Source organism: Rattus norvegicus, chromosome 1 (genome assembly GCF_021556685.1).
Source record: "Rattus norvegicus strain SHRSP/BbbUtx chromosome 1, alternate assembly SHRSP_T2T, whole genome shotgun sequence".
Classification (NCBI taxonomy): Eukaryota; Metazoa; Chordata; class Mammalia; order Rodentia; family Muridae; genus Rattus; species Rattus norvegicus.
The window spans coordinates 62,720,002-62,732,391 of NC_141534.1; the positions used below are offsets into that span (position 1 = coordinate 62,720,002).

A 12,390-nucleotide genomic window follows, 5' to 3' on the forward strand; every position below is an offset into this window, starting at 1 on the left:
CTAAGCAAAAAAAATATGAGGTAGAATACTTAGATAACCATTTGGAGCTTTGATTGCTTTATTATTTTATTACTTCTTCTATTCTACTTCTCACTTAAGATTTTTGAAAGAAATCATTTAGAAATGTTACCAATCAGTAGGCCTTAGGAACAAAAAAAATCAGTATGCAAAAAACTATGCATGCATCCAGGATTCTGACCATCAACAATAACCCACAAACAGGTTGTTGATACTTATTCAATGACAAACCTTGTTATTAATTTTAAGGCTTAATGGAATGGGACGTCACATTTGAAAAGATAAGACTCTGTTCTGCAGCACTTGGAATTGATGCCCACATGTGCTAGGACCAGTAGCCCATGGAAGAGTCCAAGATCCCATGAACCTCTAGTCCTCACCCTGTGGGAGCTATTGGCCTAAGGGGGGGATGGAGTCCATCTGAAGGGATGGGTCAACAAGACAATTCTGTAGAGTGGGGAACTCATCAATCCTATTGGGTCCCTGCTGGGAAGAGGAGAAATCAAGAAGAGGCAGGAGGCTTGGTGTTGGGGAAACCTCATAAAGAACTTAGAGAAGATACAAGGTAAGAATTGTGGGGAAAATGGAAACCAGAGACAAGAGGAAGGAGGAGCATAGAGCAAACTGGAAAGGACAAAGCACAAAGGTACCTGGGCTATGCCTGCTGCTTGTTCTCTGGACTCTCCCTGTGGCTCATTTCTCGGGTGAGATGCTGTTCTGCCCCAGGCGAGGTTTCTTTCTCCTTGGCAAGCAGCAACAAAGATTAATCAGGGCATTTGCTATATTCATGGTCCACACCTTAAAACCTCTGTGCCGGACCCTGCTGGAGATGGGCTTATCCTCTAATGGGGCTCTGTGGGAGAGTAGATTATCTTCTTTTATTTCCTTGTTGCTACTCTTCTCACTGAAGAGGCTTGTTGTTTGAATGCATGGGACACTCATGGCACATTTGTGATAGTGGTAGTGCCCTGAGAGGACCAGGCACAGTTGACCTTCTTCCTCCTTTTGGATGAGCCTTCTGGCCATACTGAGATACTTGACCGTGGGAGAATGACACCTGCAAGGTGCCAAGGACTGGCAGGCTTCCACTCCTCTTTCTTTGTAATCTAAAAGCACCTGCAGGATTAAGGCTAGGAAATGGGGCTGCAATGGGACGCACTTGATGTGCCTGGGCTGTGCAGCCATACCCCGGGAGGGCCTGCTGTTGTAGGAAGTAATAAGTTGCCATTTCCTCATTATATTTTCTTTTTATTAGGGAGTATTTTATTACAGAGGCTTGAAATCCCATGCATTTCATCGCACCCAAAATTTCAGGGTCTGGCCTGAGGGGAAGCAGTTCTTCACAACGACCTGTGAACCCCTTCCCGTGTTCTTTGAACCAGGCGTGTTTCATCACCTGGCTGGCTGTTGGTCTATACATTGGATTTACTGTTAGTAATTGACTAAGAAGGTTCTTCAGTTCTTCTGAAACCCCACAGGGGGCAGGATACACGCCTGCAACAACTTGTATTTGTAATTCTTGGATGATCACAGAATCAAATGGGAGCTTTCCCACTACCATATAATACAAGACCACTCCTATTGTCCACATGTCATTCTTCATCCCGTCATACAGAAGTCCAAGGAAGAGTTCCGGGGAACCAAAAGAGTACGCACCGCAGTGCTGGTTTAGCATTTGTCCAGGTTGTGTTTCGGTGCTAAGGCGAAAGTCGATGACTTTGACCTTTTTGTTTTTATCGATCATTATATTGTCCACTTTCAGGTCTCGGTGAACAATCCCCTTTCCATGGCAGTAGCTCACTGCTGACAATCTCTGTTCAAATATTTGCCGGGCCTCATCCTCCTCTATGTGCCCTGACTCTCTGATGTACTGGTAGAGTTGTTGGCCTTCCACCAGCTCCATTATGAGGTATATTCTAGTTTTGTTTTCAATGACTTGTAAGAGAGAAACAATGTTGGGGTGGTTGATCTTTCTCATTATGTTTGCTTCTGTCATGGCTGGCCGGAACCACTGCTTGTTCTTTCGGAGAACTTTGACCGCCACTGGGGTTCCTGTGAGCTGGTGGTGGGCCAGGAGGACCTTGGCATGGCTTCCTTTTCCAATAGTCTTCAGTACTTTATATTGGGAATGAAAGGTTCCCTCCTGAGAGATACTGGGATCGGGCCTAGGAGGGGCTAACTCCTTCTCAATCTCTGTAGGCATTTTATCAGTACTAATGCTACCTAAAAATAACAAAAAAAATGGAATCAAATAATGAAAAAGATGGAGCAATTCAGGAACTAAAATTACACATGTGGAACCTAAAAGAAACAAACAAAACAAAAAGAAAAAAAATAAAAATAAAGAAAAGACTAGACTAGAAAAATAGAATAAAATTATGAAAAGGGGGAAAATATGAAGAATCATAAGTAAAAGCCACCCAAATAACCAACCCCAAAAGAGAAAGCCAAGAGCACACACATACTAAATGCAATGATGAAAATAAAAATCGTCATACTACAATAGGATTGGGCAGCCAAATCAATACTGTGAATGGATGTAGTTTGAAGAAAAAGGTCAGATGAAAGAAACGAGAGGAGAAACAATTAGTATAAGACAAAACAAAGAAATGTAAAAAGCCACCACTTAAGGGAAACTCCATTGAATTTCAGGACCTAGTGATCCACAAAAATCCACAACTCTCCAGAGCAAAATACTGAAAATTAAAATTAACCAACCACAAGGAATAAGGCTGTTAAATATCAGTGAACAGTAAACCTTAAACAAAGGCCGAAGAGTCAAAGTGTCACAAAGGGCAAATTTGTATAAAGACTAAGCCAATGATTGCTTGTACTCAATAGAGAAACAGGAATAATGTAAAAGGATGAAACCGCAGGACATTGAAAATGGAGATAGAGTGAATCATCCGACTGCACAAATGTATATGATCAAAGCAATAATATAGCATGTGAGAACATAAAAACCACCACCAAAAAATGAAACCAGCAATCCATAATAAAGAAAGAAAGAAAGAAAGAAAGAAAGAAAGAAAGAAAGAAAGATCAAAACCACAATAAGGAAATAGCCAGTGGTCTTGAGAATATATGGCCTAATTCTATCTCTTAAACACAGAAAAAAAAAAATCAAACCATAAATGAGCAGGCAGCCGTCTACGTAGGCCTTTAACCTGATATTATGGGGTTGGCATATCAAAATCCTGGGAGCCACTGGTCAGCCAACACAGGTACTTGGGCAGCTGCAGGCCAGTGAGAGATCCTGTCTTGAAAATGAGGTTGATGACCTACCTTAGGAACAGGAGCCCGGGCTGACTTCTGGCCTCTACACTCTCTTGCACTGAGGTGAAGGTAATATAGATACAAGAAGGGGCAAAAGGGGATGGGAACATGTGTACACACACACACACACACACACACACACACACACACACACACACACACACACACATAGGCACACACAGAAGCACACACAGAAATACACAAAAGTGTACGTATACTCACACAGACAAACTCTTACAAACACCCAGATTCACACAAAACCCAATCACATATGAACAGGTACACACATACTTACACACAAGCACACCAATAAAAACGCACATCACAGACACACACAAACATACACACAGGGACACACACATGCACAAGAAAACGTACACACATACAAACACATACACACAAACAAACCTGTAAACTCACACACTCCTACATATACTAACAAACACGGGCGAAAGTGTACACACAGTCACACACAAGCAAATCTGTCAACACACATCATCCTACACACATAGACACATACACATATACACAGTACAGTAAAATCCGATACAACCACACACAGCTCACTAGATACAACCAAGTCGCAGAGGGCTCCACTCCACACCTCCTCTCAAAGCACCCAAAGAAATCCAGGCCTGGCTACAGCTTAACATCTGTTGGCTGGACCTCCTCACAGTCGCTCCTCATGAGGTCACAATAGGACCTCTCATGACATGGTTGGGAAGCGCTTCAAGGCTCTGGCTTCTGTGGGCTATGGAGAGACTTTAGGCTTTTAGAAATCAAAGCCTGTAAGATGTTTACCTCTCCTCAGTTCTCTGTTTTGAATATTTGCTGTGCCTCCTGCTTTAAAGTCCTCATGTCTATGCTCGCTGTGTCACTTTTTCTTTGAATTCTGAATGATTAGCCTCAAACTGATGGTACAGATTTTAAAAAATGAAAAAAGACAAAGCTGTGTTTCTAAACTGACCCATCAAGATGACACTGTTCTCATAAATCCTCAGAAAGGCTCTAGGTTATCATCAGACACCTGAGACAAAGCTGCAGGGATAGGCAGAGCACATGCCTCCCAAGGGTGAGGACTTGAGTTTGAATCCCCAAAACCCCCATCAATGTTGGATGCATCAGCAAAGCCCACAAGCTCAGCATCTGTGGTGTGGGGAGGGGTTGGGGCTTGAAGACAGGTGGTCTGACATGCAGGCGTGAGGACCTGACCAGAGGATGGCCTCTGACAGGACATGGGGTAGTGGTAGCATGGACACCTAGGCACATAAGGGGGTATGCCTACACATGCAGACACTTCCTCTCACACAGAGGTTGGCATGATGTATAGAAAACCAAGTCCATCCTGAGTGTAGGGCTCACTTTAAATATTAAGGTCCAGTGATGGAACAGGCGTGTATGAGGACAAGGAGCTCTGTGCAACTTGGGACAAGAAGGAACAGAGTGGCTGTGCTGACACAGTTGAAATAAATTCTCAATCACAGTCTGTGAGAGCCAGGTCACAGGACCCAGGCAGCTGTGTTATTTGTGAGCAGCCAGTGCAGCCAGAAGCTAACTATTGAGCACTGACTGGCCCAAGCCCAGAAAGGGTCTCTGTTTCTCAGAGTGCTGGGGGCAGAGCAGTGTGTAGCGCTTTCCTTCTGAAGACTCTTCTGGGGTTTGGAGTCCCCTGTAGAGGACTCTCATGGATGCAGACACTAAGCCTGGGAGGAAAGATCCTCATCTGTGGAGTTCATTGAAAGACCTGAGAGCAGAAAAGGAAAGAAACAGGAAAATGTGCCACCTCTGCTCACTGTGGTTCAGCTTCTGCCTTTGCAGCTGAGCTCAGGTGCCCTGGAGTCCTCCCTAGCCTGAGTCAGTGATCTCAAGTTCAAGTCCCTACTTCCTGGTTTGTAGTATCAAACACAGCACAGTTTCAGGCAAGAAAAGCTGTGAACACCATCTAGACATTGCTGTCTACATTTGGGGGGACTGTTGAGCCCCAAAGGGAGCAAGGGCTACAAGGTCAGGTATTACAATAATGGCCAAGGTTGGAATCCAAGTCCCAATCTCCCTTTGCTATGGGCAGAGGGTAGGCCTGGCAATTGGTTCTTGCTGTGTACATGGGGAGAATCAAAGGGACTTATGGGATCGCTGGCACAGACCGGCCCAAGCATGGCTTAGGGAGCCTCACACCAACTCAATATTTGATGTGTTCCCAGCTTTGTCTACCACCCTCAGCTCTGTGCCATTTTCCCTGCCTCGTGCAAGGGACTCTAAATATCTTCCTATAGAAGGCGATCAAGGAGGAGTTGCACAAGGAGAGGTGGCGCTCTGTGGGGAGGTTCACATGGGCTAACATATTAGAGGGCCACAGTCCCAGGACTGATACTGGGTGGACACTCTCCTCTGACATCCAACACAGAGATCTTTGACAGAGATCAAGAGAAGGCTTCTCTGAATAGCTGTGCAGAGCACCTCCGATTCATGGACTCAGGACTGACACCCATAGGAGCTTTTGAGGAGCCGATTGTGATTCAAGGGCTCATCTGCCTGGATCCATGTGCCTCTAGAGATGAGCCCAGGACTTGGCTGTGGATGGTTATGGGGTCAGATCAGAGGATGGGAGGGGGCTTGTCCTTGGCTCCTGGGAGTAGTGCAATTTTTCTTTCCGTGCTCCTGCTATTTTTGATTTTCTTTCCCTTGGCATAAGGAGGGACTGGAAGAAGTCTGTCTATGGGGAGTGAGGCTGGCTGGGAAACTGCTCGCTGTTCTACATTGTCATGCAGCTGGGGGCTTGGGGTTGTTGGCAGGATAACCTCTGCACCATTCCAGTCTGCTTCTCTCCACTTTATCCATGCATCCCTGTCCCAGGGCTGGGAGACCTGGATACAAAAGTCCCACCTGTAGCTTCCAGTCCAGGGATGGAGTCCCTCAGTGAATGGATTCCAGATGGTTCTCTGTAAAGCAGCATCGAACAGGGTAGTTACTGAACATGTAGGTACATGCAGGAGGATACTGCACTGCACCCACCCACATTTCATATAAAACCAATCCTCATGCTCAGGTACTAATTGGTTCTATTTACACCTTTCACCATTTTTGCTATTCACTGTACTGTGAAGGGTGAATTTTTATTGTTTCACTTCTGCAAAGAGACAGAGTTTAGCATTGGAGACTCCCTATAGCCTGGCTGGAAGGGAGGCCTTAACACCCATGTGTCCTTCTAGGAAAAAGCTCTTTCATAGGATGCCTCCCTGAGTCCCAGGATGTGTGGAGGGCTCTGGGCCCTATCCAGGGTTGACCTCAATATATTAACTGGAGCAGAGGCTTCTCTCTGATAGAACAGTACCACCCTCCTGCAAGATGTCTATGATGGTTTGTATATGCTTAGCTCAGGGAGTGGCAATATTAGGAGGCGTGGTCTTGTTAAAGTAGGTGTGTCACTGTGGGCATGGGATTTAAAACCCTTTTCCTATCCACATGCAAGCCAATCTTCCCCAAGCAGCCTTCAGATGAATATGTAGACCTCCCACTTACTCTGGCACCATGACTGCCTGGATGCTGCCATGCTCCCAGCTTGATGATACTGGACTGAGTCTCTGAACCTGCAATCCTGTGTCCATTAATGTTGTCCTCATAAGAGCTGCATTGGTCATGGTGTGTCTGTTCTCAGCAGTAAACCCCTAACTGAGACAATGTCGATGTTCCCTGCTTCAGCTTCCTGGCTATAGAAGCTTCACACATGAGCGGCATTCTCTTGGGATATGGGCCTAATAGGCTCTAGGCTGTCTTCTTGATCTGAGAGTGCTAGGACATCCTGCTCCTATGGGCATTGTTACTGTTCCCATGCAATACTGTGAAAACATCAGCAGGCTCCTGCTTTCAAACCCCCCTGAACACGATGCTGCCTTTTCCAGGATTGGATCCAACAGCTCTCAGAACCTCCTCAGGAACTATGTGTTTCCCAAGGATTACCTGCACTTGCTTACACACCCCTATCCTGTGTTCTGAAAACTTTTCAAAGCCCATTCTTCTGAGACTGGTGAGTTCAGGACAGTAGTCCCAAGTGTCTTGTCCTACGCTGACAGTTCATTCTCATGAGGCATCACCTGCCCTTGGCAGAGGATTTTTCCAAGGGGCATTGGATGTGCAGGAGAATTGTGTGTGCTGACTCCTGTCAGACCAGCACAGGATAGCATCAAGGCCCCATTTGCTCTTGATTTTGGAACTCATGGTCTTGGCACTGTCTTGTTGGTATTTAGGTCCCTGTCAGTCCCTAATTGAATTTTAGCATGGGAACCAAGGGCAGTTGTCTACAAAGATATTCCTAGTATGGACCACATCTTCACCGTGCCATACGTAAAGCACAACAAAACACCAGGCAGGCAGAGAACCCTCAGGGGCTGGAACTGGCATGTTCAAACACTCTGGCTTGACCTTGGCCAGCAGAGATTCAGAGAACAGCTTCTATGTAGGAAGATCTCCTTCCTCCTCTCAGAGTTTAGGACATCTAGAGGTAGGCTAAGGTGCTGGCACACATGTGAGCAGGGTCAGCACTCTGGGCTTGTTCAGTGTCAAAGCCTCCCTGCCACCCCTGTATCACAGTCACAGCAGCCCATCTCATGAGAATTCTAGGGGTGCTGATATCCTGGATGAATAATCCATGTTCTGCTGCTAGTTTCTTTGCTTCCACATGGACAACTGAGAGAAGGGATTGATTAAATGTAGGTGAGGAAGCCCTGCAAATATCTACTTGGTGTTACTAAAGACAATGGGTTCTGACTGGCAAGATCTTTGAATTAGATTTTGAAAAATGCCACCTCGGGACAGTTAGTAGGTACTCTCAGGAAAGTGCAGCATGGTGGGCACAATGGGACAGGATCCCTGAGGCTGGTGCAGTGGGACAGGGTCGTTGGGGCAGGTAAAACTGAGTAGGAACCCTGAGCCAGGAACAACCGGGCAGGGACCCTGGTTCAGTTACAACAGAGCAGGGATCCTGGGGGAGATGCAATGGGGCAGGAGTCCTGGGGAAGGGATCTTGTAGTAGTGGCCCTGTGGCATGTGCAACTGACAGGGACCCTGGGGCAGGTGCACTGTGACGTGCACCCAAGCTGGAATGTTCAGACAGGTGTATGTTTGCTTCATGCAGCTGCTGTCTGAAGTAGAGGACACTGGCAACTGCCCCAGAGGGGATTTTGGGAAGTCCTTCCAAGAATCCCTCAGCTCCTAACTGAGAAACTATACATTCCACAGATGGGCCTTTATTTAGAGGAGCAGATTCTAAGGGGGCTCCCTTCAATGAACAGCCAAAGAAAGCAGAAATGTAGAACAAGCAATTGCAGCAGCCATGTCCAAGGTGCTTAGCTCAGAAAAGTAGGACTGGAAGAAACTGATTAAGTCAAATCACTTATCTGTCTATCCATCCATCCATCCATCCATCCATCCATCCATCCATCCATCCATCCATCCATTTCCCTGAGGGAAGTCAGCTTTTCTTTCTGAGAAGGTCAAAGCAGCGCTCCCTTGTGGTGACAATGAGGATTGCAGGCAGTGAGATAAGTGGGTATTTATTTATTTATTTGTTTATTTATTTATTTATTTATTTATTTATTTACTTATTGCATGATCTGTGATAGACTGCCACTTGTGTCCAGTCCCCATCTGCATCACCTGTACAACAAACCCAGTCTCAGTGTGACACAGAAGAGGCCTAACTGGAAAGTATGTCCTCTCTCTAAGGGACACTGTACGATAACATACTCTGGACTGCAGGTCAGTCAAGGCCTGTGTTTAGGAGACTTGTGGACAGATGAATGTCTGTGAGTCTGGACTTAGACTCTGTGGAGGGCTCAGGACGCCTGACTGTCCTGAAGCTTCCCACTGTGATTTATTTCCCTCCTACAGAGCCAGACACCTGAGCAACTGCATTTCCTGGTTATCCCCTAATCCTCTTACACTGTGTAGAGTGTTCAATCTCAGGGAGGGCCTGGGAATCTGAGAGACACCACTGAGCCCCCTGGGCCTGGCTGACTCAACCTGAGGCTACTCTGTGTGTCTTCATTTTGCTCACCCTCCAGAGACCTCAAAAGGCAGCAGTGAGCTTGCTGAGAGGTCAGGAACCTCCATATTGGCCCAAGAGCAACTGTCCTTCTTACAGGTTAATCCACAGAGCTTGTAATTCTGATTGGTGAGACAGTCTGGAAGAGTGAAAGATGTCACCTCCCAAAGACAAGTGCTGTGCTAGTGGACACTGAGGAACTTCAGGGATCAAACCTTTCCACATTCTTCTCCACCCTCTCTTGTTCTTCCTTGAGATGTTTCCTGCAGATCTAAAAGATCCAGGCAATCCATGACATGGTTTTGAACATTTTCTCGACATTTTATTCATTGCCTGATAACTAAGACAGGGTAAAATGTATTTATTTAATTATTTATTTATTTATTTATTTATTCATTCTTTCATTCATTCAATCATTCGTTATACATACGTACAGGGTAGCTGTATTTAGAAAGACCAGAGAGGGCATCAGATGTCATTAGAGACATTTGTGAGCCTCCATGTGTTTGCTGGGATTTGAACTCAGGACCTCTGGAAGAGCATTCAGTGCTCTTAGCCACTTACCAATCTTTCCATTTTCCAGGCTAACTTTTTTAGTTCCAATAATTTCTTCTTTATTCAGGTTACATCCTGATCCCAGTCACTCTCCCTCTTCCCTTCCCAGTCCCACCTTAAAATACTTTCTACCATAATGCTCTCCCTTCTCTTAAGACAAGGGGAGAGTCCCTTGGGTACCACACCACCCCGGGACTTCTAGTCCCAGGTGGACCGAGCACATTCTGCCCCACAGATTTACAATCAGGCAGTCCGGGTATGGGGAACAGATCCAATGCAGGCAACACAGACAGACAGTCCTGGATCTACTTGTCAGATGACCCACATGGAGACCAACGGCAGATAGCTAACCCGGCTCTGGGGTTGGTTGCACAGGCTCTAGCATACTCCATGGTCCAAGGTATCTGACGGTAGGGGACTTCTTGTAGTGTTTTAACCCAACCAGTTTGCTTGTCACTCTCCCCCACTCTTCCACAAGACTTCCCGAGCTCCATCTGAGGATTGGCTGTGGCTTTCAGCTGCTGTGAAGCCTCTGGAGACAGGTGTGCTACTTTTCTGTCTGCAAGTAAATCAGAAAGAATATCATAAATAGCGTCAGAGGTTGTGTCTGTCACATGAGACAGATCTCACTTTGTGTCAGTCATTGATTGGTTGGTCCCTCAATATCTGCTTTACCTTTATCCCTGCACACTTATTGGCAAGACAGATTTCGAGTTGAAGGTTTTGTGAATGTATTGATGTCTCCTTCCTCTTCTAGAAGTCTTTCTTGTTACAGGAGGTGGCCATTTCATTTTCATGCTCTGGTAAGCCTGCAAGGGAGGCTTTGTGTTGGGTCCAGTAGTTAAAAGCAAGACCTGGGAAGAGGAACTGCAGAGTTGTGATCTAGGACTTCCTGCAGCAGCCAGCTCTGGGTCCTTGGAGCCTAGGCAGGCTTTGCAGTCATAGAGCTCCATCCACTGCCCAAGTCCCATCCTGACACCTTCTCCATCTCTATTACAGACCATTGTAATTCTGGCATAGTCGCTCTGTCCTGGGCCCGATAGGCCATCCTACCCTGGAAGAACAGAGAGTTCAAGGACGGCCAAATTGCACTTAAGCAAACTTGTTCTCAGACTGTGTGGTTGCTCTGTCTTAGCTCTCATAACACACTTTCCTCTACGTTGCCTTAGGCTGTATCCTCCAAGCATCCCACCATGCATCAGCTCCATATCCTGACGAACCTACCTTAGGGTCCCTGATAATTCCAGATACTTTAATGTTCTCCCAGGATGGACTGTGGGCTCTTGTGTGGCTCACATTGATCCTAGAAGTCCTTGGGAGCCTCCATGCCATGGCATAGGATGTCTCTAAATCCGCACTGGCCTGAAGGATTCCATCTGGCACAGGATTCTCTCCCTATTGTTGAATTTTGGCACTTATGTTTTTCAGGAATGACTCTGCATGTGGTCAACACAAACTACCCTGGAAGACCAGAGAGTTCAAGGACGGCCAACTTTCACTTAAGCAAACTTTTTCACAGACTGTGTGGGTCCCATCAGCAGAGAGTAGCCTCCACATTGCAATGATGTGCAAACTTCTGCCTTTCAGCCATGATGGACTTTAGGATCTACCCTGAGGACCCTACACAAGCCACAGGTGGGTGATGGGTAAATTGGGCATGTTATTGGGTCAGGTCTTCAGTGCAGTGCCTTAAGCTGATAGCCTTTTGGGAGGGCATATGCGTCTCTATTAAATGAACTGGTTCCACTGTTGGCCTGGACTCTGCTGTGTCTGCCGCTCATGCTCTCCTCCAAGTCTCTAACTGTCCCTAACTCTCCTTGACTGGCTGGTCAATCAGTCTTCATTCTACTCTAGAGCCATTCTACAAACATAGATCCCAGACTGTCCTCTGCCGACGTTTAACAGGGCTGATGGTTTAGTGTCCTGGGTTCCCTATGGGGGTGCAAACTCAAGTTTCTTAGGTCCCTATGTGTCTGACAAAAAGCCTTTAGAACAAGGTAGATGTGAAGAAATCAGGAAATAAACTCCTGCAGTACTTCATGTCTACCACTGGAGGGCTCTACACTTTTCTGGTCCTGGTGTGCTACTCAGCAAACCCTCTCACTGGAAGGCTCTGTGCCTGAAGCAGAGAACCTCTGCTAAACACAATGTTACCAAGAAACTGGCTGTATCTTCATGGCAGCCTGTAGAAGATTCTCCACGACCTTGAGGACCCAGTTGGGAAAACTTAGGTAGGCAGGGTGTGGGAGCCACCAGGGCTGTATGGAGACCTTACCCAGAATTTAATCTCCAGCTGTGCATTCCGATTAACATGACCCACACTCCTATGAAGGTCTCTGGGTGGCTCCTGATATGAGTTGGGGGAGGGGGGAGGACAAGGAAGCTGGGTCAAGACAGAAGCACTGTCCTTACTCACTGCGTCTGGGCTTGTTCCTGCCCTAACTGGGAAGCAGGAACCAAACACCCCCTCCTCATGGGACTGTCCGTGATGAGGCCAGCTG

General features: G+C 46.5%; 1 pseudogene across 1 annotated transcript; it reads right to left on the reverse strand.

Moving 5' to 3' along the window:
* Window positions 1-668: 668 nt before the first annotated feature.
* Window positions 669-3,921, reverse strand: LOC148007098 (sperm motility kinase Y pseudogene; annotated as a pseudogene). The gene is made up of 2 exons (XR_015646208.1): window positions 3,304-3,921; window positions 669-2,241 (listed from the first exon to the last, which is right to left on the reverse strand). The product of XR_015646208.1 is annotated as a sperm motility kinase Y pseudogene (transcript).
* Between the last annotated feature and the right edge of the window lie 8,469 nt (window positions 3,922-12,390).